The following is a 27,658-nucleotide window of genomic DNA, read 5'->3' on the forward strand; positions in this document are numbered from 1 at the left end:
CACATCAACCACCCCACCCCTACTTTAAAAAGTTAGCAATCTGTAAACACAAACTATGTATTTTCCAGTTTTCTGCCCTCTCAGAAATACCAAAAGATTTAGTCAAGCGTAAGCCTGATGCCAACCACAGCAAGACTCTAAGCTCAAGATATAGCCATTGGCTGTGTTCCTTTGAGGTTTGCACCAAATGGTGTTAAAAGTAATGAACATATAAAGAAGGCCCTGCAGACATGCCAAGGTTTGTGTTTACACATCAGTGGAACACTGGGTATCTGTGACTTTTCTAAATGTGCCTGTGCGTGGTCTTTTCTGCTTTTGCACTTTCGCTGACTCACATCTCCATGTGTCTGAGCCTCTTTCCCAGTCAGTTGTCAGGTCCTTATGTTCTGAACCTGTCTTCCATTCCTCACCCCAAGCCGTACCTCATCCAATTTTATAGATGCTGTTCTGTTCCTTTCTAAATTAGGGCACATCCTGAGATGAGGTACACAACTGGAGAAATTTCAAACTCCATTACAAATCTAAATTATAATTATAACATTCAGAATCCATCCAATGCTTATATTAATATAGAAAATTGAGCTAAATATTATAACTAAAAAGTACCTAAAACCTTGATGGGAATGCTCATAGTCCTTAAGAAGATTGAGGAAATACTGCACACATAATTTTGTATTCAAAAGCTATGTACATGTTTGATGTATGTAGATAATTTGAAATTAAAGAGAATCAATATTGCAGTATTTACTATTCATTGAGACTTAGGAATTTTGTTCAATAAGGAACTTGGTACAACTCTGAACTTTAATGAAGAAAGGAAGACAAATAATACATCGGTAACTCACTTTTGTCTATTTCAACAGTTTTATTTGTACTTCTGGAAGAGGGCGAGGAACTACACTATTTAAAATGATGTGTACAAAAGTAAAGCAATGACAACAATGAAATTCCAGAAATCAAGCACACCACAGCACAACTACAACACACACACAACTTACAACTCTCCCTAGTAGGTGAGTCAAATCAGTTGGATGGACCTACCAACGAGAATTAGGATGTACTTGCATCTGCCTGAACCTTGGCCCTTTGCTGAGTGATTTCCAAAGCAAATAAAACCTTTAGTGGAAGAAAAGAAACCACTATAAAACCCATGGTCTAAGGCCAGACTCTAAGGCTGTGATGATTTCTTTACACTTAGTGGCTATTTACCAAATAAGGAACTGATTGGATTACAATTATAAGAGCCATTGCAAAGCCCTAAATACACAATTGGCAGAGTTCCTCCGAGTTAAAAGTGCTAATCTCCAGTACACATCAGCCCTGGCTTGGCTTGTCTTGTTAGGTAAACAAAATGTGTCTTGCCTGTCATTGCCATAAAATATTAATGCACTGGAAGTCTCTAAACCTTGCTAAGCATAAGGCCTATTATCACACTTAAGAGCAAAGCAATCTAATAAATCGCTGGCTGTATAAAAACTAAGTCAGCTGGCAGAGACAGTAATCTCCCCAAGGGATAGTAAGAGCCTCATCTTCTACTACAGCAGCTGCAGTTCCAGAGAAATTATGTTTCTCCTGCTCAGTAAAAATACATTTGTGTGAATTCTGTTATTTAAACTCTAATGGAATCATTAGGAATATCCATACATTATGAGTCATAGAAAATTAACTAAGAAAATCATCTACAATGCTGTCATATAACAGGCAAAGTATTTTTGTTAGGCATGAATATTAAAGGGCTAAATCTAATATAAAATCAAGATACTTATTTATAATACTTATTTTGAAAAACATGAACCCCACCTCATACATAAATAATCATGTGTAAATGTTGACTCCTGAGCTGATATCTCTAATTGAAAGGAGTTTACTTGTTCAGCCCTGGTATGAGGTCCTTCAGGCAATGTGTAAACATGAGTACAATATTGTTCCTGCACCTTAAAAAACAATTATAAAATTGCTGTTTCATTCTGCACCTAACCATTCCCTGAAAACCATAAGAAAAATGTAAACCTTTACTTACCCAATGCCAATTATACATTAAATTAGTTAAGTCAGTATATTTCCAGAAATAGAGAAATGATGAACATTTGATAAACTATGTAGTTTTTTAAGTTTTAATAAGAGCTATGTGCTTTGAAAGAGATCATTTCATTTAAATCCCATAACAGTTCAGTAAGGTATGTGCAGTTATTATATACATATCAAAAATGGAGACAGAACTAACTTGCTCACTGTCAATCAGTGTGCAAGATGCCCCACCAGTCCTCAAATGCCTCTTGGTTGACTTTAAATAGTGCACCTCCAAAGCCAACTCAGTTTTTGTTGTGTTTTATTTTCTACTGACAATTTTATCTTGCCAAAGATACTGCTGGAAATCCCAGAAGTATTTATAAGACTATTATGTGAGCGCTACTTGTGGGTGGTAATTTGAGGTTCCATGACTGACCGGAGATGGGCACCCTTCATAGGATGCCCACTATATTGATGAATCTACATTCTTGAAAAATGTTTCTAAAATCTTGTTATATTAAGAAGTAATATTAGGAGATGAAAATATATTAAAATCAAAAGGGGAAAATATACTTTTTTGATGGCAGGGATCACAGGATTAAAACTGACTCAGAGAATAGCAACCACCCTGTATGTGTGTGATGACAGGCTTTCCCTAAAGTAGAACAGCTTTAACTGTGGATTATCTCTGTTGATAGCATGTTCAATAAGGTCATGCCAATTTCTCTATGTTGACAGTAACCTTAGTGTCAAAGAAACTAAAGAAAATCACCATCACAATGAAATGTAATTATTTCATCCCTAAAAACTAAATCTGCAGCACAACAGTTTACGGACCCATGAAACAGGACCTGAAAGTTGCACATTTACCTCATGAACTGATGAGACCTGCAGTAAACAGTGATAGCAGTTTCTCTGAATTCCTCTTATTTTGTTTGTCACTCAGCACATATATGCTGATAATTTGCTCTATACACACCTTAGCATGAGCAGCTGAAACTACAAAGGCAATTAAGACTCTAGCTATTCTCAGTGTCCACATCTTTGTAAAAAAGAAAGTTAAAATGGCTATGTTTGTAATAGAGATGAAGGGGTCAGTGACACAAAAATGTAAATATATATGCATTTCTTAAATTTTCTGAAAGCAAATCTAATCTAGACTCCAAGACTGCCTGCCACTTTTAGCAAGAGCACAACTGGTCATACTGCTTTCCCTTCCCTTACCTTCTTTGGTACAGGGAAAATGGCAGATTGCATTGAGCTACAGTGAACGCTATTTATTATTGACGTCATGACCCATTCTGTTGCACTGCGCCAGCAAGCAGCGCCTCTCAGAGCTTACTGCTACTATTGCCCATCCTTCCTCATCTTTGCAGACACTGCCAGGGGCCACCTAGCATCCGTTTCTACCACTCCACAACAGAGGTGCTGCATTCAAATAAGTTTTTGATTCTCTGATTCCCCCACTAATGCACACTGTTAGCTAGCTCCCATCTTTTCTTCTCTAGTGAAATTTTATTATCATTAATACTAGCTTCTCTCTCTCTTTTAATCCACGTAAAAAGAATTTCTCTCTTGGTGATTTCCATTAAACACTGAGCATACAGGAAAACTGACTTGACTCCAAAAATGAGATTCGAGACTCTCAAACTAGAAAGAGTTAGTTTATCTATTCTGAAAGGAAAAGAATTCAATCTGAAGAAATGCTGTATGCTAGTGTCCTCTTTCCCCAGAGATGAAACCCACACTTTCAGAGGCAGGAGAAAGTAAATAACATGGTTGTTTTGGTGCCTTCTATGCTTTAAATTCTCAATATCTCACCCTGTTACATCCATAACACAACTTCTCAAAAACGGTGCCGATGAATTGCACCCCAAGTCCTTCAACTATATCATGCTTTTTCATAGTCCAATTTCCATATTTGTACATGGCATTTTCTCTCCTGGAATGAAAACACTGAATGTTTATGGCTCAGTTGATATGACACCACTTCTATTAATTAATTCTCAGCTTTTCTAAGGAAAGAAATTTCTTATATTCCTTCACATCTAGAGCCTTTTGTTGTTCTACCTATACCAGGACATTTAAGGTTATATTGTAACTAACTACCTGTTTGTTTATCTCTTTCTTGAATTATTATCCCTTTGAAAACAGGCACTATTTTGATATACAACTGTGTTCCCAGGAGCATGGCATCTCAGTTTTGAGACACCTAGGATGACAATATCAGGATGGCAAAAGGGAGATGATAAAGTAGAACAAAATGAAACAAGAAGCAGGTGAACCAAAATTAGAGTGGGCCAATAGCCAAGGATATTGACTAAATTATGCAAGTAATCCAATTCATCAGAGATGAAACGACATCCAGCTAATAGAAATATCTAGATACTGGTCTCTCAGAGGCTGAATCTGGGCACCAGCAAAGGTTGCTTAGTAAATGAAGGCAGTAAGTATCCAAGCTGGACAACTAGAAACTACAACAGCATAGCTAGGAGAATAGATCTTTAGGGCCAAAAGAGTTTTACCTTTGCATTCATTTACAATAATAATTAATAGTAGTTGAATAAATAGTAGGAATGATTATCATTAAAGGTTGAACAACCACCATCTGAAAATTCAAAAATCAAAAAGTTCCAAAATCTGAAATTTTTTGAATGTGCATATAACACCACAACTGGAAAACTCCACATATAACCTCATATGACAGGTTTCAACTCAAATTCAAAGACAGTAAAAGCATCATACAAAATTATCATCACACTATGTGCATAAAGTGTGTAGTATAATAAAAAAGGTAACTTCAAATGCCCCAATATCTTCATAGCCAGAAAGAAATAATAAAATAATAAATACAAACATGTTCATAATGAGGACAAAATACATGCTGACACAACGCATACAATACAAAATCCAGCAGTGTATTGTCCTAACACAAATCTAATCTGGACTCCAAGGCTCCATGTGCAGTGAAGCCAAGAGGACAGTATCACTCATGTGGCTGTTTGTTCTTCTGGTCTCAGGAAACACCCTGAGCCTTGATGTACAGAGCACATTCTTGGAACCTCATAATCATTCTCAGATACTCAATATCAAGTGAACTTTGTTGATTGCCTTAAATTGATATTGATATATTCCAGGGATCTGAATATGTTATCATACAAAGTAAATAAGAAAGAAGAGGAAACACCTGTTGGGTAAGTCACTAATAGTATTTACCACAACCAGGTTAAAAAGATTCCTCCCAAAATATCAAGAAAGAATGAAAAAAAAAAACTATAAAAGTATTGAGATTGAAGAAAGGAAAATCCAGTCACTTGTAGAGGAGTTAGAATCAAATTGGTATTAAAATTCTCAAGGACATCATATTTAAGAAGATCAGGAGTTACATTTTCAAAGTGTGGAAAGAAAATACATTAAGCCAGAACTCAATTTCCAACTAAATGTTTTATTTAACTCTGGGTGTGAAAAAAAATCTTGTCAAACACATAAGATGTCAAAGGCTTATCATGCAAAAGTCACTTTGACATGTTCTGCAGCATGTCCAAAAATATATTCAGGAGGTGCTACAAACATAAGAAAATTAAAAGTGAATAAATATCCTGGGGAAACAATTTATTCTTCAGAACAGCAATGACCACAAGAAAAAGAAATATCTGAAAAGGAATAAAATGTCTATAATATCAAGAATTAAAACTATATCACATAGAGGACTTGCTTAATTTATAAAAATAGAATTTATAGATATTTATTACCTTTAAAATGATTAGAAAATTTAAGCTCTAGCATATATTCTAATAAAAGGAAAACAATTTTTCAAGCCAGCAGAAGTAAACACACTATAATCAATAGATATTAGGAAAGTAGGAAGGTTTCAAATGGAAAACAAAAATTCTTTTGACAAATGGAAAAAAAATTACGTCAGAAGTATATCCCAATCTAATAGTAATTATAAAAAATGAAGATGACTATGATCAAAAAGACCTTCTGATGGATGTTTCTAAAATATTAAAGAGTGAAACACATGAAGTTTGAAAAGAGAGAAATGCAAAAAATTATTAAAACAAACACAGACCAAAGAAAGCCAAAATCAGACAAAATAAGTAAAAAGTAAAAATAGTCAGGAGAAAAAAAATGGACATATTATATTCTGGTTATGTATAACTGACATGAATCTTATATAAAACACCACTGAAATTTTATGTAACTACTGGCAGAATCACACAGGCAATGTATAAATCAATAATTATAGTTGGATGTTTTGTGTGTGTGTGTGTGGTGCTGGGGATTGAACCCAGGTCCTTGTGCATGTATGGTAATAGCTCTACCATTGTGCCACATCCCAGCCTAATATTAAAATATTAAATCAGTTGAGATCACCACTTTTAGCATATATAATCTCAAATACTTAACATAATTGGATATTATTAACTAATAATTACTCTGAAATCAAACAATCCAGTAAAGCAAGTAAATTTCTCATATATATCTGACATATTTATATCTATTCTTTGAGCAAAATTAGAAAATTTCTAAAACTTAGTCTTGCACAAGGTCATAAACAAGGTCACAATAAATTATGAAGAGTCAGTATCATATAGATTTTATCATAAAGTAACACAATTATCAATTAATAATAAGCAGAAGGCCTAAACAATTAATGTATAGAAGGGAATGCTTTTCAATAACCCTTAAGTTCAGGGAAAGAAATTTACAAGAGAAATTATGAAAGTGTGGAAACAGAAAAATAGCAGCAATGTCATATTTCAAATTTGCTGACATATGATGTAGATTTAGAGGCAGATTTAGATTTAGTTTATCATAAATTCAATGTGAGCCAAAATAGATAAAAAGCAAATGCTGAACAAATAAATAAGAGTTTAACAACGTTTTGTTAGTGTACATGCAGTATGTAAAACAACAGCTGTCAGACTTCATACTGAATGTTGTGTTCTACACTATATGCCACAACTGACCATGAGTAAGAGCAGAAAAGAGGGGAGGCTGGAGTATGGAAATATACCTGGGCTCAATATCTTAGTCAGAGAGATGTTCACGAGTCTAGGAAAACACAGAACCAGAAGCATACTAATCCTCAAGCACAGTAGGAGCAGCCATCTGCTTGGCAGTGGAGAGGTTCAAGGTCCATGTCAGTCAAAAGGGCAAAAGTGAGACTGATGTCTAGTAAGCAGAAATTAGAAGATTTTTTTAAAATCCGTAGTAGTAAGAGTTGGCTGTAAACAGTTGTTCAAAAATAGTTAGCAACCTATGATAAAGGATAAGTAAATCCATGTGAGATGTTACTCATCCCCGTTATAGTAGAAGAAACTTCTACGAAGAACAAGTCACTGTAGCACAAGTTTACCTCCACTTCCTCGGTTTTCAAAATGTCTGAAGTTCTCTGTTTTCACTGTAAAATAAAAATCATGCTTTTGATAAGGGAGTCAATAATGTTAATTATTTGAGATCATGTATGCAAAAAGTGGTGATCTCAATTGATTTAATATTTTAATATTTCTGGTTAAATATCTCTTAATAGCTGACTTTGGTCATGTAGTTCTGCTGGTAACTGTTTAATTTTAAGTCATGACTTACCTCTCTCCACTACAAAGAGAATGACAAGAACCCAAGCATTTGTAAACGTTCTTCAGACAAATTACTTGGGATGGTTAAGTTTCTCTACTTGATTGGCTTGGAAGTCTCCTAGAGAATCAGCACACTTCTAGGTTTGTCTGTATGGATTATGAAAACTTTTGGAGTCCACATCTGGTCTCATCCCTTCCTCTCCATTTCTTTTCTCTTGGGCTTTGCTTCCCAGGCACCATGAACTAAGCAACTTTGGTCTGCCCTGATATTTCCACCTCAGAGTCAGTTTACCATGGACTGAATCCCCTGCAACCATGAGCTAAATTAAATTTCTTCTCCTTTAAGTGTTATCAGCTATTTTGTCCCAGCATTAGTAAATTAAACTAATACATTTTCTTTTCTTTTGAGTCATAATGTCAAAAAATATTTATTTCACATTAAAGACTATGAATTTATATTTTATTTATCAGCACTAACTACTGAAGAGAAAAATGTTCAGGGGATGAAGTATTTATTTATAAAAGCAAGCCTTCTGTCTTTTAGTGAAAATTTTCAACAGCAAAAGTTTGAGCAGCAAGAGATGAAACATCTCTCACTGAAACATGGACACGTAGTAGAATCTGCATAGAATGTCCATAGAGAGGACAATGTTTTCATTCACTGTTACTTCATTCTCATTTCTATTCTATGAAACAAAGATGCTGCATGTCATACAGGCAATGGAGCCAGGCTAAATGGCTGGAATCCCATCTCTGTTACAGGACAGCCATGAAAGTTCAGACAAGTTTCTCCGTATCCATATACTACAGCTTTTTAATTAGTGAAATGAAAATAATAATGATACACACTTGATGGGTTGTGAAATTGAAGTCTATAGATACAGAGAGAAATAGGGAGAGAGAAAGTTATTTCAGTAATAATAGATCATAATACATTGCAGATACACAGCACCTGTAATGAAGGTTGGGCCATATACTACCTAAATAGTAGTTACTACTCTATTCCAGGTACTGGACTAGATGCTGGTGCTATGGGAGGAAATGAAAGATAGTGTGAGACCATATCAGACTAGGTACTGTAGACCAGATTACAGAGTTCTGATTAATTCTAAAACTACAGGAAAGCTGTTAAAGAAGTTGCAAAGAGGCAAGTTACATTATAACCTTGCTTGTCTTAAAGATTATTCTGTCTGTTGGGAGAGAATGTAATGACCTGAGAAAAGGGGAAAGGTTGGGGAAAGTAGACACAGAAAGGCAAAGGAAATACCATTAATTTGCAAAAGCAATTTCCATAGATTGAACTTTTCTTTTCTGAAAATGGTGTGTGTGCTTGTGCCTGTGTATGTGCATTCTGACATAATTAATTGTGGAATCAACTGTGCCTCTAGAGTTGGAGTCAGTCATTGTGCAACTTTACAGCTTTCCAAACATCCTCCAGACTCAATTGCATTTTTCTATAAAATATGCACACAGCAATTTTGTGAGGACTAAACAGGAATTCGTATGCGAGAAGACCTCTTAACCATGAATCATTATATAAAGTTTCTAGTTGTCCACATGAGGTGGCAGAAGTAAGGTCTTTTCTGATGTTTATTTTACTAAGGGATAGGCATAAAGATGGAATTGTGATATCACAAAACAAGAAAAAGTGGTGTGATCAATATCCGTGGTTACAACCAAGTTTTTCTTCTTAGGAAAATCCTTCATACAGAAAATTATTCTGAGATTCCCAGTCTCTGACCAGCTGTGTGTCTGGATCTTGCTCCCTCTCTCAGGACTCTGATCCCCACTATTTCTTACCCCACTGAGATTCTGATCCTAACAGTTTTCAGCTTTTCCTCACCTATCGCCATGCCTTCATATTCCTCCAGGTCCAGTTTAAATTTCATGCTGAGACAACATCATCATTTCCAAACACAAGTCCATTCCCCTGCTAAAACAATTCCCAGAAAAATTTCAATTTTAGTGAAATGAAACTGATCACATATGTTGTTCTTGGCTTTTTAACTAAGTATATGGGATAAAACAAAGCAACCCTGGTTGGACTTACTTTGCAGTCATTGCCACTAATTCAGTCCTATTGCATTTGCCTGCTCTATTCCCCCTTCCAGTCTCCCAGATTACTAACTCCTGACTTATTTTCCAAACACTACACCTTTTAACTTTCATCAATTCTACAACCCCATCTCCACCTAAACACAGCTCTCCCCGTACCTTCTGCCTTCTTTCTTGTTGCTATAGATAAATATTCGGCTCAAACTGAAGCCAGTCTCTCCACTGTACAGCAGACTTCAATCCCTCTACTACTCTAAGACCCTGTGATTGTCCCTTCAGTGTCTTTCCATCTCCTCCTCTTTCAGAATTTTTTCACACTCTACCAAATCATTTCTATTATCACATAGTTGTTCTCAAGAGCATCTGACTTCGATTCGGGAGGTTCTAGGTTCAACTGCATGTTACCTTCCAGATTCCATCTCATGTCCCTACTGCCAAACACAAGGTACTGTTCTGGGAATTTTCATCTCCCACAGCCTTCCCCATCCTCATACACATATCAATTTACAAATAGCCTACTCTTTCTTCCAAAGCTAAACAAAAATTAGCGACATTATTATTCTACAATGCTTCCAGCTACTACTTTATTATATTCCTTCTGGAAGAAAAATCCTATGAATATTATTTAATATAAGGTCTCCAATTTTTCTTTCCACTTTCCTTAGAACCATTAGACCTCTAATCCTACTTCAATTTAAACCTCTGAACCTATTTCAACTTAAACATTCTATGCAGATAACCAATGAGTTCCCTTTTGTTAAATCCAATAATCAGTTATCATATGACTTAACCTGAATATCAGCAGCATCTAACACTTCCATATTGAATGCTCTTGAAGATCTGCAGAGTGGGACTCAGTCCTTGTTTGGGTCTTGTTCTCTTACGGTTACATTGTCCTTTTAAGTGCTGGTGTGCAAACAGCAACCTTCCTGCAACATGAACATACACAGCACAAGACATGCGATTCCACCAACCTGTGCATGCAGCCTCTTGGATGACCTCTCCCCATCTCCTACTAAATTCTTTCCATGAAGCATGCATCCCCAATCAACAGACTACATATTTACTTATTTCTATCTGTTCTGTCCCCTACCATTTAAAAATAAATTCCCCAGGGACTGGAAATTCATTTTATTCACCCTAAAATCCTGAGCATTTACCACAGTAATTAACATGTAGTAAATTTTTATCAAAGTTTTGCTTGAATGAGTGAATAAATACTAAGCAAAATCAAGATTCAAATTTGATTTAATTTTTTTCAGAAGATATAAATGGTTGTTTCATCAGCAATGATAAATCAAACATGTTAACAAGCTATGATATGAATATTCTGTATAAGTATTTATTCATTTGTAGTATTTATAACTTATTCATAAAAATGATTTGTAGCAGCTGATGTGTGTATAGTACTGTAGTTGTAAACCAAATGCAAAATGTTCTACTTGTCTCTTACGAAGGAAAGAAATGCTGCCTAATTTCTTTTGTAAAATATAAGAGTAACTTTTCAAAAAAAGGATGGGATAGACTAAAAAGATGTTCTTCAAACAAAAATGGACTAGTAGTTTGGTTTTTCTTGTATAATTAAAAAAAAAATACCAGTGGCAATGCCAAAGAGGGAATATTTAAGATGATAGAAACCGAGGAGATTCTTGAGTTCATGAGTAAAAATGGCAAATGAGTCTCTGCTCTCTGACCTATCCATACTTCTTTAGTCATATTGGATCAAAATAGAGTTATACCACATGTGCACGCACACACACGCGTGCACGCACACGCGCACACACACACGTAATGAAGTACTGAAATATACACATTATTTTAAAAAGTAATTTTAAAAAATTTTTATGCTGTCAGTGTGGCACAAAACAGAGTATTTCTCCAGTTCTAACTGTGAGATGAATGAACACACTCAATCTCTCTGCCTGCATTTATGTTTTAAAAATGTAAGGGTTTTTTTTTTTTAAATACAGGGACATCTTTTAATTTCTGGTAAGAAAGTAATTTCATGATGAGATTGGATAGTGTCTGGAATGCATTTTCCATGGAAGCAGAGAAAGCTCTGAGACCATTAAAATAAAACCATAGAAAATAGTGGAAAATGTACTTTAGTTTGAGAAAAATGCTGCCCAGATCCCTGGAGGCTGTAGGGGAGAGCTGAATAGGCCTTTTCAATCTCCAGTCATTATGATTCTAGGTAACTATTCTGAAAATAGATGAAAGGAGTGGTTTTTCTATCCATGTTGAGCTGCTATTAGCCCCTTGAGGAAATAAGGGTTTTGCAGAAAGTGTAAGTTTTCTAAGTGTTACTGAAATGACCTTGTTTAATTTCCTCATAAAAGGCAATCTAATAATAGCTACATCTTCTAATATTAACAAAGCTGCAAAGTTACACAAGTTAGAATAATTTTCCTTTGCTTGGACAGCAGAACCCTTCAATGTCCTTGTCTCTTTTTTTTCTCCCAATATGTCACCCCCTTTAAAGTCTGCATTTGCTCTTTAATATTTGATTTCACATTTTCCAGTCGCCCTGATACAAAGTTGCTGTGTGAAGTTAAAAGATTCAAAAGGGAGAAAGGCTATGGTGGCTGCCCCACCACAAGCAAGTCCACTGAACTGTAAATCTACCCTGCGTTTAATTACTCAACCACTGTGTGAGATGATAAGGTCTCTAGAGTATCGTACTATTGTAAGTGATTGAGTCTGCTTTCAGTAATAAGCTTTTCTACAACTGAGCCAAAAGGTTAAAAGTATACATGGAACTTCAAGGCAGGCATTGTTTTTAAATAACTGCAAAACCAAAGGAATAACAGAACCTTCTTTTGAATGAATACCTCAGTTTCAAAACCTTCCATTGAAGAAAAGAGAGTTTTGTGGAAAGAAATGTGTTCCCTCAAGCAAATTTACAAGTAGCCGAGTCAGTAATGGGGATGAAAAGCCTGTCTTCCTGTGCCAACTTGTACCACATCCACAGGATCATTAGCACGTATTTGTATAATGAAAAGCAAAGATGATTGGACTTGTGAGATGAATCAGCAATTCCCAATTACAGCAGCAAAATAAAAGTGTTCTCTTTCTGAATCATTATGGGAGGCAAATGGAAAAGTGACAAATAGACTTTGTTCTCCTTCAGTGATGGGAGGGGAATTTATGTTTGGAGCCAAATTTCCAAAGTATAGTATAACGGGCTTGCCAGCAAAACCGTTCACACCCCCGGAGAGACCACAAAGCCTTGCAGCTGTAATTTCAGAAACACACATGTATAAATCAAGTAATTGCACACCTAACTACCCAAACTTCAGCCAGTAGGCCTGGATTTTGTTGTTGTTGCTTTGGGTTTTTGCTTGTTTGTGGTTTTTGGCCAGTGCCAAAGGCTTTTTTGACATTTGGCTTGGAAAACAAGGTTCAGTTTAATTGACAGGATATTATCAAATTCAAGCTGATTTATATAGACAAATCCCAAATTATGAGGGTGTCATGCAGAACCAAGTAGCATATACAAATATTCCAAATGTGTTATGCAAGGTCCTTACGTCTGACTGAATTCTAAACAACAGGAAGGGACAAAATTAAAATGTCAATTGAGTTCTAGTTCTTGAAAGTACTTTTCCAGAGTATCAATGAAGTAACATCATGTTGATACATTATTGTTATTTATGAAGGGAAGAAGGGATAGAGGAAAGAAAGGGGCAGGAAGAAATGGGAGAAATAGAGATGTAGGGACAAGGAGGGGGTCCTGTTGATATTACTTAATTTTATAGAGTAATGTTTGAAAAAGGAATGAGCGAGTGCTTTGGGTATGCTGGCCAGAAGAGCACCGAGACCCCTCTCTTGAGTTCCAGGTGGCAGAAGCCCTAATATACATTCACAGAGCAGACAGCTGCCCAACTGGAGACACTCACAGTTACACAGAATCAGCCTGCAGCCTGGGCTTTTGCCCTACTTCTTTCAGGACACATCCAGGTATATGGTATTTCAAAACAGATATAATTACTACCAGCCTTCTACAAATGCTTTGCAGACTAGTAAACTGAAATTAATGCTGAAGCAGTTCATCTGAAATTCTGCCACAATTCAGCACATGTATTTCTATAGCTTTCAGAAGGAGAGAGAGAAAAAAACATCTATTAATTTCACAAAGATATGTAAGTTGCTACTCTATCATCTGCTCCCCAAGATTTATAGTTTTGGGGAACACATGTAGGCACACACCACAAGTCAGCAAATTCCTGAAGGAATGATTCTAAAACTTACTAGCAAACAATAAGATGCTCTTATTCACTGTCTAAAGTAGCTACTGATAATATTGCTGCACAGTGGAGAATTGATGGAGGCTCTAAATGGACTATAAGAAGTTCCACCTCAGCAGTTTTTGCATCTGGTTCACATTTTACCACTCATAATAAAGAAATAGAACCAGAGGTCCTTTTAAAGTACAAAAAAAAAAAAAAAAAAGCACAGTATGATAACCGTAGGTAAAATCAATCTTTTAATAAGATGCACTATAAGGATGATTTTTGAAACAAATTTGATAGTCAATTACAGCAAGAAAAAGGAGAACTCTGTAAGAATTTTACCCAGAACAATGTGTACAAAGTCTCACTGATCTATTCAAGCCAAATTTTTGGTAAGTCTTGTTTTCCCAAAGTGATTATCAAAGAAACCCATTATATTGGTATGGAACACAAGTCAAAAACATTTCAAAATGACAGCCACAATATTTAACTCTTCTAATGACTCACAGATTTTTATTATTACTAAAATATTTAATCAAAGGCTTGGTTCTGAGACTTTTAGAACTGGCATGCTTCTTTTGTTTTGTTATAGAGAAATATATAAGTGTTTACAGCCTATTAAAGAACCATTAAGCCATAAAAATAATCTACCTATAAAAATGGTGAGGGAAAGTAAAATGTACAATATCAAAACTACAATCTGATCACTCTGTAAAGGTCTACTAGGAAAAGCTATTGATTTCTTTTCCTCTGAACAAACATAAAATTCCAGATGGGCTAATAGATTAAAAAATAACTTGAGTCTGACATGAGGAAAAGATAAAGAATGCCAACTATAACTGTACATTTTAAATTCTTAGGGCCTGGGATATTGCTCAGCAGCACAAGTACCTGCCTGGCAAGCGCAAGGTCCTGAGTTGGATTCCCAGTACCAAAAAAAAAAAAAAAAACCACATTAAATTCTTTCACTATATATTGGAATACATACAAATATTGCCACACAACCTTTTATTTATTCAGAGTCTGCTACTTTCTTCAGGATGTTTTGTATATAATAAAGATTTTTAAAAACCTAGCACAAGAGATAGTACTTTGTACATCATGAAATATAATGACTGATACTATTGTGTAACTTTTCAGCAGTGATATGGTCAGTATGGGGACAAGACCATGGTAGACAGAATAAGGAGAGAGGACATGAGAAAACTCAGCCCTGGCTGTAAGTCTAACCATAGCCCTAACTATCTGCTATGATTAGGAAAGATTCTCACAAACTCTGCTTCTTGGCTCCTCCACTGTCAGAGTAGAGCATGTTGTTAGATGACCTGAATGAAAGCAGGAGCTGGGCTGTCCCCTGGACAACTTCAGGAATCCCTACTGAGCTGCCCCTACACCTCCCCTACTAGCATGTGAGGCAGGTGGAGCCCCAGACACCTTCTGGGGCCTCAGTGGTCACTTGCAGCATGACCTGCACTGCCACAGGAGGCGAGCTGAAGTCTGGACTGAGTCAGCAGCCTCTGGGACTCCACTCTCACCACTTTCCTGCTGGTGTGGGAACCAGGCTGGGTCCAGAGAAACTTCTGGAGCCTCAGTGGCCATGACCTGCAGCCCTGCACCCTTGTGGAAGCTGGGCTGAACCACAAAAAGCTTCAGGAACTCCAGTGAGCTTTCTCCACCCTTCCCCCACCAGCCTGGGAAGCAACCGACCATAAGAAAGTTTTGGGAGAATCTGGAGCACACCTTGCTACCACACACCAGCACAGGAGACATGCTGAGCACTGGAGATCTTCAGATCTTTGCCCAGCCATTCCCACACCATCATGGGAGTGAGGCTGAGCTCCAGGGAACCTCTGGATCCTCAAAAATGACAAAACAAAGGAGCAAAATACAATCTCAGACCAAAATACAATCCCTACCCCAAGAAGAACAAGTCCAAGAGACACCAACACAGAAGAGCCTGGAAGTCATACACCTGAAATTTCTTAAATGATAGCAATTGAAGTAAAGAAACAACTCCATCATGCCATAGAAAACATCAGATCATAAATAATCTCTCAGATAAAAAAAAAAAATGAAAGAATTGCTCAGCACATCCAAAGAAGACATTGATAAGAAAATAGCGGGGCAAACAAAATTCACAGAAAACTTTATGGAACAATATACAAATGAACTAGAATGCATGAAACAGATATCCAGTAAATTAAAACTTCCATTGAAAGCTGGCAAAATAGCCTGAATGAAAATGAAGATACTTTCAGACCTTGAAGACAGCACTGCCACTAACGAACATGAAAGGAAGGATCTCTTAAAAACAACAAGGAACCAGGAAATAATAATTAAACAACTGCAAGATGAAGCAAAGAAAAATAATGTAAGATTAATAGGTATTGATGACACAGAAGGTTTCAACACAAATGACATAAAAAGACTATTTGCAGAAATAGTAGCAGAAAGTTTCCCAGGCATGGCAAAAGAATCAGATATACAGATAAGTGAAGCATATGGAACTCCAATTAACCATAACAAAAATAAATCTATACCCAGATATACAGTGATTGTATTGAAAAGTTTTTGCAGATCAAAAGCAATCACGAATAGAGTAGAAAGAAAACCCATGAACAGGGAGAAAATTTTAGCCAACTGTCCCTCAGACAAAGGACTCCTATCTAGAACATATGAAGATTTAAAACAAATCAGGTCCCCAAAATTCAAAGACCCAAAACAAAAATGAGCATTTGAGATGAATACACACTTCTCAGATGAAGGAATACTAATGGCAAATAAATACATGAAAAAATGCTCAACATCATTAGTCATTTGAGAAATGCAAATTAAAACAACACTGAGATTCTTTCTCACCCCAGAGAGAATGGCTATCATCAAGAAATCAACCAAAAATAAATGCTAGAGAGGCTCTGGGGAAAAAGGAACCCTACTCCACTGTTGGTGGGAGTGTAGATTGACGAAACCACTGTGGAAATCAGTTTTCACATTCACGAAAGAGGACTAGAAGTCTCACTTAACCCAGTTATTCTCCTTTTGGGTATTTTCCCAGAAGAATTAAAAACATCATACTATAGTGATATATGTGCACCCATGTTTATAGCAGCACAATTTGTCATGGCTAAATCTTGGATGCAACACAAATGCCCATCAGCTGAGGAATGGATAAAAAAGATGTGGTATTTTTATACAATGTAGTATTACTCAGCTATAAAAAAGATAAACTCGAGGCTTTTGTAGGTAAATGGATGCAACTAGAGATCATATTCACAAGTGAAATAAATCAGACGCCCATGTGTAAGCATCATATTATCTCCCTGGCATAGGAACATGGAAGAGTAAGTAAAACTCAAAACATACAATAGATGATATGAAAGGGAAAGAAATTGCTCAAAGGAAGGAGCAACTGGGATGAGGGAAAGAAGAAAAGAGAAAGAAGGAAGGCAATATGTATATATATACAGATAGATATAGATATATAGCTGGGATAACTGTACTGCTGATGTCTGATGGTATATTGAAAGGAAGAGTTAGTGCTAAAAGCTTTTTATATTCTGACTAATTTTACATGTTTATATCTGGTAATCTGAGCAACTGATTTGAAGATATGGAACAACCCTTGGTGACCTACCATATTGTCTAGTTAAACTCTGCATTATCTCTAATGTTTTATTTAATAATTATTTTTTATTTTCTTCAATGGTTTGGACAATCTTCCATTCTTACATCTGGTAATCTGAGCAATGTATTTGAAGTTAACAACATGTAATGTAACAACCACTGTTAATTCATGTCATTTTATTTTGAAACCTTGTATCACTTTTAATGTTCTTGATTTGTTTTGTTTAGATCTGTGATGTTGGTATGCTGCTATTATTCTTTTTTTTTTTACTACTCTCTTTAAAATAAAAGTACATAAAGTTAGTAACACATTTCCAAAAGAAAAAAATTAGTGTCCCTGGGGATATCCTCCGGCAGTGACTGGGTCGGATACAGTTATGAGACAGCTGTTGAGAAGGAAGGGGGAGGTCACCTACAGAACTGCTGAGAAATTTAAATAGCAGGCAGTGAGGGCCATGAAAGGCACAATGCTTCACACCACTGCCTTCTGTGTTGAGAAGCAATTCCTCCTTTGTGTGGCTTACTGAAGGACCTGAGTCTGAAAGCCAAGATGAGCCTGTGGATTCCTGTGTTCTTAAGGCTGCCTCCCTCTAGCATAGAACCCAGCAGTTTCTCTGCCCCGCTCTCCAGTGCATTCTGTGACACACCTCAGCTTAGATGTTTGTCAGACCTGCATGTGCACTGCCTGGGGGTCTCTGGAGCTAGTGTGCACCTGGCTGGACCCACATGCTCAGGGATATCAGCAGCTGTGTGTGCAGGGGCCAGGGAGCTGGGGAGTAATTGCAGCACTGCTGTAGATAACACACCATGATCTGGCCCAGTCCAGTAGGAGATCCTGGGCAAAACTCAGCCTAGAGATACAGGTTAAATGCTCAGACTAAAGTTTGGTGGGAGCAGAGAGAAATTACATCAGGTGTTAGCTATGGCTCAGTATCCACCTTATGCAAAGTGGATTCCAGTATCAGAGGACCTGAGAAGGAAAATTCTCCAGTAAAGTCACTCAGTCCTGAGGAAATTTTTGTATCCATTTTTCCTTTGTATTATCTAATTTTACTTACTTCTTTCCTATTCTTTAATTGAAAATTTGTATGCTACTCTTTTCCCATCTTTTTTATTTTTTTAAATCTTGCTGCTTCTTTCTTTTAATCTCCTTATATCAATCTGCCTTTCTAAAATTACTTTATTGGTCTTTATTAATTTTTATCTTTTGAGTTTATTCCATATGACAATTTTGCTCCTCCCTCTTTATTGTTATTAGTGGTATAATTTTTTTTTACTATATTTCTATATCTGGTTTGGTTTTGTATTGTCAATGTTGCTACAGTTTGTTTTCTCAACTGGGCATTGAGCCCTCAAGAGAAGGCTGCTCCCTCAGGCCCTCACATAAATGTGAGAAGATATCTATTCCAACAGATGGAAAATCTCAGCATAGAAATGCAAGAAAAATGAAAACAACAATACAACCTGGTTCTTCCAAAGGTTCACAACTATTTAGTAACAAAATCCAAAGATATCAAAATGGATGAAGTGCCAAAAAGTACAAATTATTGATTTTTTAAATGATCACTGAGTTCAAAGAGGACACAAATAAACAGTTGAATGAATTAAGGAAGTGCCTTGGTCACTTTCCTGTCACTGGGGCAAAATACTGTACCCTATATCCACAACTTACTGGAAAGGTTTAGTTTGGCTCAGAGTTTCAGAGGCTTCAGTCAGTGTTTGGCAGACTCAAAGGCAGAAAGGCCACTCTCGCATATGTAGGAAGCTCCTTGTGCTGTGGCAACCAGGAAGCAGAGACAAGGGAAGAGTCCAGAAGTAAGATACACTCTGCTAGCTGACACTATCAATAACCCATCCCTAATCAGGCAGCACCTCCTTACATCTAGGCAGCTATCAACACATCAGTAGACAAATCTGTGGATGCCCACAGTGCTCCTACGATCCAATCACATTTTAAACACATAATGCTTTTGGAGGACACCCTATATCTAAACCCTGATGGCATGACAGTACAAGATATGAAAAAAAAACAATTCAATAAAGACAGAGAAGTTCTGAAAAAGTACCAAATAGAAATCTAGAAAATGGAAAACTCAGAAAAATTAACCACACAGTTGAAAGACTCACTAGTATAGTGGAGTAAGCTAATGAAACAATACCAGAGCTTGAAGATAATGTTGATGAACTACCACATTCATACAGTAATAAAAAAAAAACCCAAGAAATTATAAACAGAACACGCAAAAGTTATGGGACACAACTAGGTGATCAAGCCTATGTTAAACAAAGGAGCTAATAAGGTAATGGTTAAAAGCATAGAAACCAATTTAAATTAGAGCAAAAAATTTCCCAAGTCTTGGGAAATATATGGATATAAAGGTACATGCAGTATTTAGAAAACCAAATAGACCTGACCAAAAAAGAATCCTCTCAACATCATATTATGGTTAAACTTTCAAAAGCACAGAAAAAAAATATTGGAAGTTGTAGGAGAGAAGTGCAAAGTCACTAATAAATGCAGTCCCATCAGAATAAGAGAGATCTCAGCTGAGACTATTATAGGCCAGGAGGGAATAGGGTGATATATTTCAAACCCTAAAGAAAGTAACTGCCAGCCTAGTTTACTATACCAGCAAAGATATCCTTCAGAATTGAAGATGAAACAAAGACCTTTCAAGGAAAGCATAGACTCAGAAATTCAACAACACTAAAGGATATTATAGAAGACTGAATACTGTATAGAGAAGAGGAAGAAATCAAACAGTCACAGGATCACAGGAAAGAATCAATAGACAAGAAAATAATTATTAGGGAAGAATAATCATGAATAATGGAAAAAATCAAGCTCAAAGATTAAAAAGGGAAAAAATTAATAAAGATCATTCAAAATGACCACAAGAAAAATAACAGGAATTAGTTAGTACATAGTTTTCAGGAATAACTTTGAATGTAAATGGTCTGAATTCTCCAGTTAAAAGACACAAACTAGCTGATGGAATTTTAAAAAGATTCAACTCTTTACCATGTACAAGAAACTCATCTTACCAGCATCTGGCTGAAAGCAAAAAGATGTCAAATAATATTCCAATCAAATGGATCTGAAAGCAAGAAGAAGCATGTTCATGTCCATCACAGTAGACTTGAAGCTGAACTGGTTAGAAGAGATAAAGATGAATTATTCAACCATAAAGAAAAGTAAATATGTGAAATAAGTCAGGCTCAAAAAGACAAATAGTGCATGTTTTCTCTCATATGTAGAATCTAGGTGAAAAAAAAGACATGAAAGTAGGAGGGGGACTGTTAGAGAAAGGGACAGGGTAAGAGCAAGAAGGAAGAGGAGGTAATGGGAAGAGTAGCTATTATCAAACATGTTATTTACATGTATGACACTTACTATATTGTTCAGTTAATAAGTGTTCATAATTATAGTAAATAATGTGGGGAATAAAAAGAAACAGATTCAGTCCCTGGAAATGTCTGTCAGCTGGAAGAATATCTCCTAAGTAACAATTCTCAGCTTGAGGGTATTATAATTAGTTTAAAAAAATATGGGGAATACCACAAATTTTTTGGCAATATTAGTCAATAATTACAGTTATATTATTGTTAACAATAATGCTATATGATACAGCTATACTAATAATATAATAGTATAATATAATAATCACTATTAAATTTATTTAATTTAAAAACTGAATTACTTCTTAAAAATATATTGGAGCCAATTCAAGCTTCAATATTCATGTCACTCTGTTTAATTTTATTCACAGCACTTTTCTCATGGAAATCTTGGGGAAAAAAAACCATATCACGCTTATGTTAACATATGCATGAATTGTTTTGTGGCAAGGAAACAGGTACAAAGTAATTTCTGGCATTATTTTCATTCTGTTAAAGGAAAAATGAATCAAGGAGCAGAACTAATAAAATAGTAACACAATCTATATCCTGTGATTGAAAGTTAACCAAAAATGTATATCTGCAGCAACTATGCTTAGAGAAAGTGACAGACACATATTCTAAAAGTTTCAAAATGTCTCCATATTCCATTTGTACCCACAAAAATCTATTATAATATGAGTATAGAATCCTATTATAGTTTATCCATTTTATATTTCAAAATATTTTTTAAAAATCTTGTTTTCTTAAAAGAAATAATGCAAATTGTAACTCTTAAGCTATTTTCTTGCAATTCATTCACAAGAATTTCCTAAGTCTGCTTAAAGAATATGTAAAATTATTACCTATCAGTAAATAGCACCCGGGAAAGAAGAAAAGCACACACTAATGCCCTACACATGGAGATAAATTCAAAGATAAGGTTCCTGAAGCCATTATCATTACTTTGTGTGACTCATACTACTCGCTTCATCGGTCAGGCCAGTTCTCTAAGTGAGTCCTGGGAACAGCCATCAGGCTAATATTGGAATTTGTTAGAAATGTAGGGTTTGTCCTGAAGCCTGATAGTTTGTATTGTAACAAGACCTCCTAGTTAGTTGGGTACATGGGACAGTTTGGAAACCACTGAGTTGGACTACACATTAGTAATTAGCATTAAACAATACTATTTTAAAACATGGAATAATTTTAATCGTACCTTTTTTGTCAATGTTATGAAAAGTTAATACCCACTTAAGTGACTCTCATAATAGCACCATATTGAAGGATCTGTTGATAAAAAATAACAACTCTGCTTTAAATGAAATAAGAAAATATATTTTCTTATCCAAATGTATGTGACTATGGCCTGGGAACATGGATTCACAGTACCCTGAATGACATTTTGCCCTGACAAAGAAGCTACAACACCCTTTATAGTCACAGAACAAAAGAAAGCCAGGAATCAGGACATTTACCAATTACTCTGGTGGAACCATCAGCCAGGCAGGCTATAGCAAGACAGAAAAATCTCTTCTAGGATTCAAATGTATCAGCATTCTCAGATTTAAGGTTGGGGAGGTTAAAGATTGTCAAATTTAGCAACACAGTCCAAGAGTTTTATCTAGAAGTCATAAAGGTTCAAATTCAGAGGCTGATGGTAAATGCCTGTTAAAAGGGGCTAAAGACATCACAAGATAACTTTGGCTCCTGACCTGAAACATTCAGTCTCTTCATAATTGAGATGTGCTGGCCAGGCAAAGTCAGTCTGTAGGCTCTTGAATATAGATGTCTTTTCTTTGGATAACTTCACTTCACAGATCACATTTGGATTTGACAATTTCTGCTGTGCATTGTGTATGAAATATTATGTACATAGCCAGTTCCTTCATGGTCTGACTTTCATGTTGTCACATGATGATTCTGAACAAGCACAATCCTCTCCAACAATCCTGACTCCAGGAATCCTATCTACCCCTATCAATTAAACTCCCTCATTTTCTTCTGATTTCTTCCACTGTTCAGGTAAGTTTCAGAGCAAATGTAAAACGAGATACACAATAAAAGTGTTAAATAACATAGTCAAAGTTCTGGGTGTGTCTAAGCATGGTAACAGGACTCACCATGTGACTTCTTCACCATTTATGTGACCACTCAGCCTTGCTCATGCAGATAACTCATTCAACATTTACTAAACAACTACTTCATTTAAGTCTAATGCTAACAAATCCAAAACAAAACTACAGTTCAAGATACAGAAGGCTTTATGTGGAGTCTTTAAGGGATTAAAATGTCAGAAAACACAGGGTCCAAGAGTAACTGGATTATGTTCGAGGAAGGGAGAAAAATTTTAAAAGGCAAAAATTGCAACTGTGCAATTTGTTACGTACATGCTATGATTGGTGAAGCCACCCAGTGCATAGGTCCCAAAGTCTTTTAGGTACTGATGATAAGCAGCTGCATATGCAGGGAGAACAAGCAGTGTTCCAAGATACTGTGGTCCCTGTGGTTCAGCCAAGTCAAAAAATACTCACTTGGGGCTGGGGATTTAGCTCAGCGGCAAAAGCGCCTACCTGGCAAGCGCAAGGTCGTGAGTTCGGTTCCCGGTACCAGAGAAAAACCAAAAAAAGAAAAAAAAAAAAATACTTGTAACCTGGGCTACATAGTGAGTTCAAGGCCAACCTGAACCACAGAGCGAGACCCAGTCTCAAAAAAACAAAAAACAAAACAAAACAATAAAAATATTCAGTTGAGGAAGTACAAGAGCCCAATTACCACAATGGCTCCCACTCCGAGCCAAAGTGCAGCTGTTACTGGCTTTTGAGATGCTTGAATCTCCTTCTGGAGGAAGTTTCTAGGTTTATTCTGTCCCAAGTAAAGAATTCATCAAGACAAATGCAAATGGTAACAAAATTTTGTTAAAGGTAGGAAAAGAAACAGGCTTTGCAGAGTGAGTTTGGGCCAAGAAAAAGTAGGAAAAGAAGCATACACCACTGAGTATGAGGACAGCCAGCCATGTAAGAAGGAACACTGGCTGAAATTCAGTGTGCTCTGTCTTTGTTGTATCACTAGTCCTCAAGCTGATGTCATGTCTGGGCCATTCTACGGAGAACCTGATGAAATTCTCAAGAGAAGTCCATGTGCATGGCTTTGGGAACCTTTACACCCAGGTGTCCTGGTATTTTGTAGTTAAAAAGTCATATCCACATCCCCAGCCAGTTTTGCTGTGCCCTAATCTCTTATTTCACATTTTATGATTTCAGCTCATTCTAGTGTTAAATATTTTGTGGAATTTAGGAAAACAAGAAAGAGGCAAATTCTACCACTAATTAAAATTCAATCTCTCCTGAAGCTTCTTGCATTCTAGTTTAAGAATAAATTGAATAAATACATTGTAGGATGTTCATACATAATCTAAAGCAATGGGAATAACTCATAACAGTGTGAATAAATTGCATCAACACAAATTTGAATGCAAGAAGTTGGAAACAAAACAGTATACATGTATGATTCTGTTTATACAGATATCAAGAGCAAAACTGCAGTTTTAGAGGTCAAGATAGAATTTACACACAAGGATGTGAACTAAGAGCTATAGAGGTGAGAGGTATTGGAAGAGAGTGAATTGAGCTCCTTGCAGTTTGGCCATTGTCTGTGTTGATCATGTTATATTGGAATGTTTACTTTGTGAAAACTCACAGAGGTACATTCATGATTTATACACTCTTCTATATGGAGTTTTTACATAAATTAAAAGCTTGTATTTAAAAATCCCTTTAATAAAGTCAAGAATATGATTGTACTTTGCATCATGACAAGAACTATGAAATATTTTGGAAATAAAGATTGCCTAAACAAGAACAAGCAGTTTTTTCTTTGGAGCTTGCAAGGGAATAACCACTCTCATTTGCATTTGATAGAATTCAGAGTCGATCAGAGAAATATGGAAGATTTATAGGCCAAAAGGGAAGACTCAGGAATGCTAATTGTTGGCTGTGGGCATGGGGAAGCTACAGGAAGATAAGTAGAAGCACAGGATCCTAGGTGCAAGCGTAGAGGCACATTTTTGGCTTTATCCAGTTGATCCTACCTTGGAAGGTGTCAGTTATCAACAAAGTCTTGGCCATTGTGACAGTGAAACATAACTGTGATCTTGATTGGCTTAGAACTATCTGCAAGATTAGTAAAGCACACTTCCGGGTGTGCCTACGAGGGTCATGACCCTGGTGTCTGCATCTGGTTCCTGGCCCCTTCCTCTCTGGTGCTGTCCCCTGTTCTGCTTTTTGGCTGCCATGAGCTGAACAGTCTTGTTCAGCCATGACTTTCCACCATGATGCTTCCGCTTGGAGCAGCTGGCCAGCCATAACAACCTGAAACCAGGAACCAAATATACCATTTCTTCTAGTGACTATCAGGAATTTGGTCCCAGCAATGAGAAAGTTGATGAATAAAGACATTCTGGAGCAACTGTTAGAGGAATTATAATTTGACTTTTAATATTTCTACAGAGTAGTTTGACTTCTGGTACAGGTTCCTATAGATAATAGGTTGCCTTCTGGGTATGGCTGATGTAGTTGTCAGTGAGGTCTCACAATTACAAATATTCTGAGCATTTTTATTTGTATATTTAGTTCCTCATCATCAATGCAAAAAGGAACAATAGTCTAATTTAAAAGGTGAAGTCAGGCCCCGTTGCTGTGGACCTCTCCATTGGCAGGTGAGGCCTGCACGGACAACCTGCCCTGCTCCTTTGGGACAGCGAAGCAACACAGGAGCTGCCCTGTTTCTGTGGACCTCTCTGTTGGTGGGCGAGGCCTGCAAGGATGCCCAGCCCTGCTCCCTTGGGACAGGGAAGCAACATGGGAGGGGCCCTGTCTCTGTGGACCTCTCAGTTGGGAGGTGAGGCCTGCCTTCCCTTGACCAGCCACCTGAGGAACCCAGAGCAGCAACCCCTGACTAGCCACCATTGGATTCAAGGCTGAGGCCCACACATTTTCTACTGATGGTCTGGAGGCCCTGGTACCGAAGGCCAGCATTCCCCCACCATCACAGTTGTGGTCTGAGCCATGCACCCCACCAACTGCCTGGGGTTTCTGGACCCAGTGGTCCACTACCCTCTACCACCTTGGGATAAGTCTGATATCCAGGTAAACTAACATCCCTAGAGACCTTCAGTGAGCTGCCTGGGTAGCATTTGACTCAGCACTTTCCATATGACATTCAAAAAGACAAGACATAGGAAAAAAATGCAGTCTCAGAACTCAGTTCCAACCAGAACAAGTCCAGGAGACACTGACATAGGAGAACTTGGAAGTCACATACCTGAAATCTCTAAAATTATCACAACTGAAGTAAAGAAACAACTCCAACAGGCCATGGAAGAAATGAGATCAGAAATAATAGCGCAGGTAAGAAAAAGAAATGACATCAATAAAGAAAGAACTGCTCAGTACATCTAAAGAAGACATACACAAAAAAATACATGAGCATAGGAAAACGATGGAAACATTAAATGAACAATACAGGTCACAACTAGAATGCATGAAACAGATTCAAAAAGATACCCAGAAAAACAAAACTTCCATTGAACACTGGCAAAACTGCTTGAATGAGGCTGAACATAGACTCTCAGATATTGAAGAGAGTGTGGCAGCTAATGATCATGAAAGGAAGGATCTCTTAAAATCAACAAAGATCCAGGAAAAATCAATCCAGCAGCTGCAAGATGAGGCAAAGAGGAATAATGTTCGAATTATAGGAGTCAATGAAACAGCAGGAAGCAACACAAACGACATAAAAAGAATATTGGCAGAAATAATAGCAGAAAACTTCCCAAGCATGGAAAAAGATTCTGAAGTACAGGTAAATAAGGCATATGAAACCCCAACTAGTCACAACGAAAATAAAACCACATCCAGACTTATAATAATCAAGATCTCAGATATCCAGCAAAAGAACAGAATATTAAAAGCTGCTAGAGAAAAGAAACAGATTACCTATAAAGGAATGCCCATCAGAATGATGGCAGACTTCTCAAAAAACAAACCATCTAATAGAGAAGAGCCTGGAGTGAAGTATTACAGGTCCTGAGACAAAACAACTTCCAACCAAGACTGATGTACCCTGCCAAACCGTCTTTCAAATTCAAGGAGAAATAAAATATTTCCATGACAAAGAACAACTAAAAAACTTCATGAGTGTCAAACCATCCTTACAAAGAATACTAAAAGATATTCTAGACAGGGAAAAAAAATGACCACCATTTCAGGAATAGAAAGGAACCCTCAAGCAGAGGAAGCAAGTAAACAGGTAGAAAAAGTAGGAAACAATAGCAAGTAAATAACATGACAATGATAAGTCAACAAATATTGATTATAACTATAAATGTAAATGGCCTCAATTCACCAGTCAAAAGAAACAGACTGGCAGAGTGGATTAAGAAATAAAATCCAATGATATGCTCTATACAGGAAATACAGTTTACTCAAAGGGAAATCCATAGACTGAAATTCAAAGGATGGAAAACAATCCTCGATGCAGCAGGAAATCAGAAAAAAAGCAGCTGTAGCTATTATGTTTGTAGACAATGTAAACTTCAAAACAACAACAATCAAAAGAGATAAAGAAGGTCACTACAAGTTTGTTAGGGGAAAACTGTAAGAGGAAGAGATAACAATCATAAACATGTACGCACCAAATATGGGAGCACCAAACTATATAAGACAAATCTTAACAGACATGAAAACCCATGTAATTAATAACACTATTGTAACAGGG

At 36.6% G+C, this 27,658-nt stretch overlaps 1 long non-coding RNA gene across 1 annotated transcript in view; it reads right to left on the reverse strand.

Moving 5' to 3' along the window:
* Window positions 1-7,336: 7,336 nt before the first annotated feature.
* Window positions 7,337-27,658, reverse strand: part of LOC102016740 — a 29,753-nt gene continuing 9,431 nt past the window's right edge. Inside the window, exons 2-4 of the long non-coding RNA XR_264608.2 lie at window positions 10,439-10,576; window positions 9,436-9,525; window positions 7,337-7,417 (exon numbers count right to left, since the gene is read on the reverse strand). This is a non-coding gene — a long non-coding RNA (uncharacterized LOC102016740). The remainder of the gene's footprint in view (window positions 7,418-9,435; window positions 9,526-10,438; window positions 10,577-27,658) is intronic.

This window comes from Chinchilla lanigera, unplaced genomic scaffold, assembly GCF_000276665.1.
Source record: "Chinchilla lanigera isolate Chin_1 unplaced genomic scaffold, ChiLan1.0 scaffold00120, whole genome shotgun sequence".
NCBI classification, from domain to species: domain Eukaryota; kingdom Metazoa; phylum Chordata; class Mammalia; order Rodentia; family Chinchillidae; genus Chinchilla; species Chinchilla lanigera.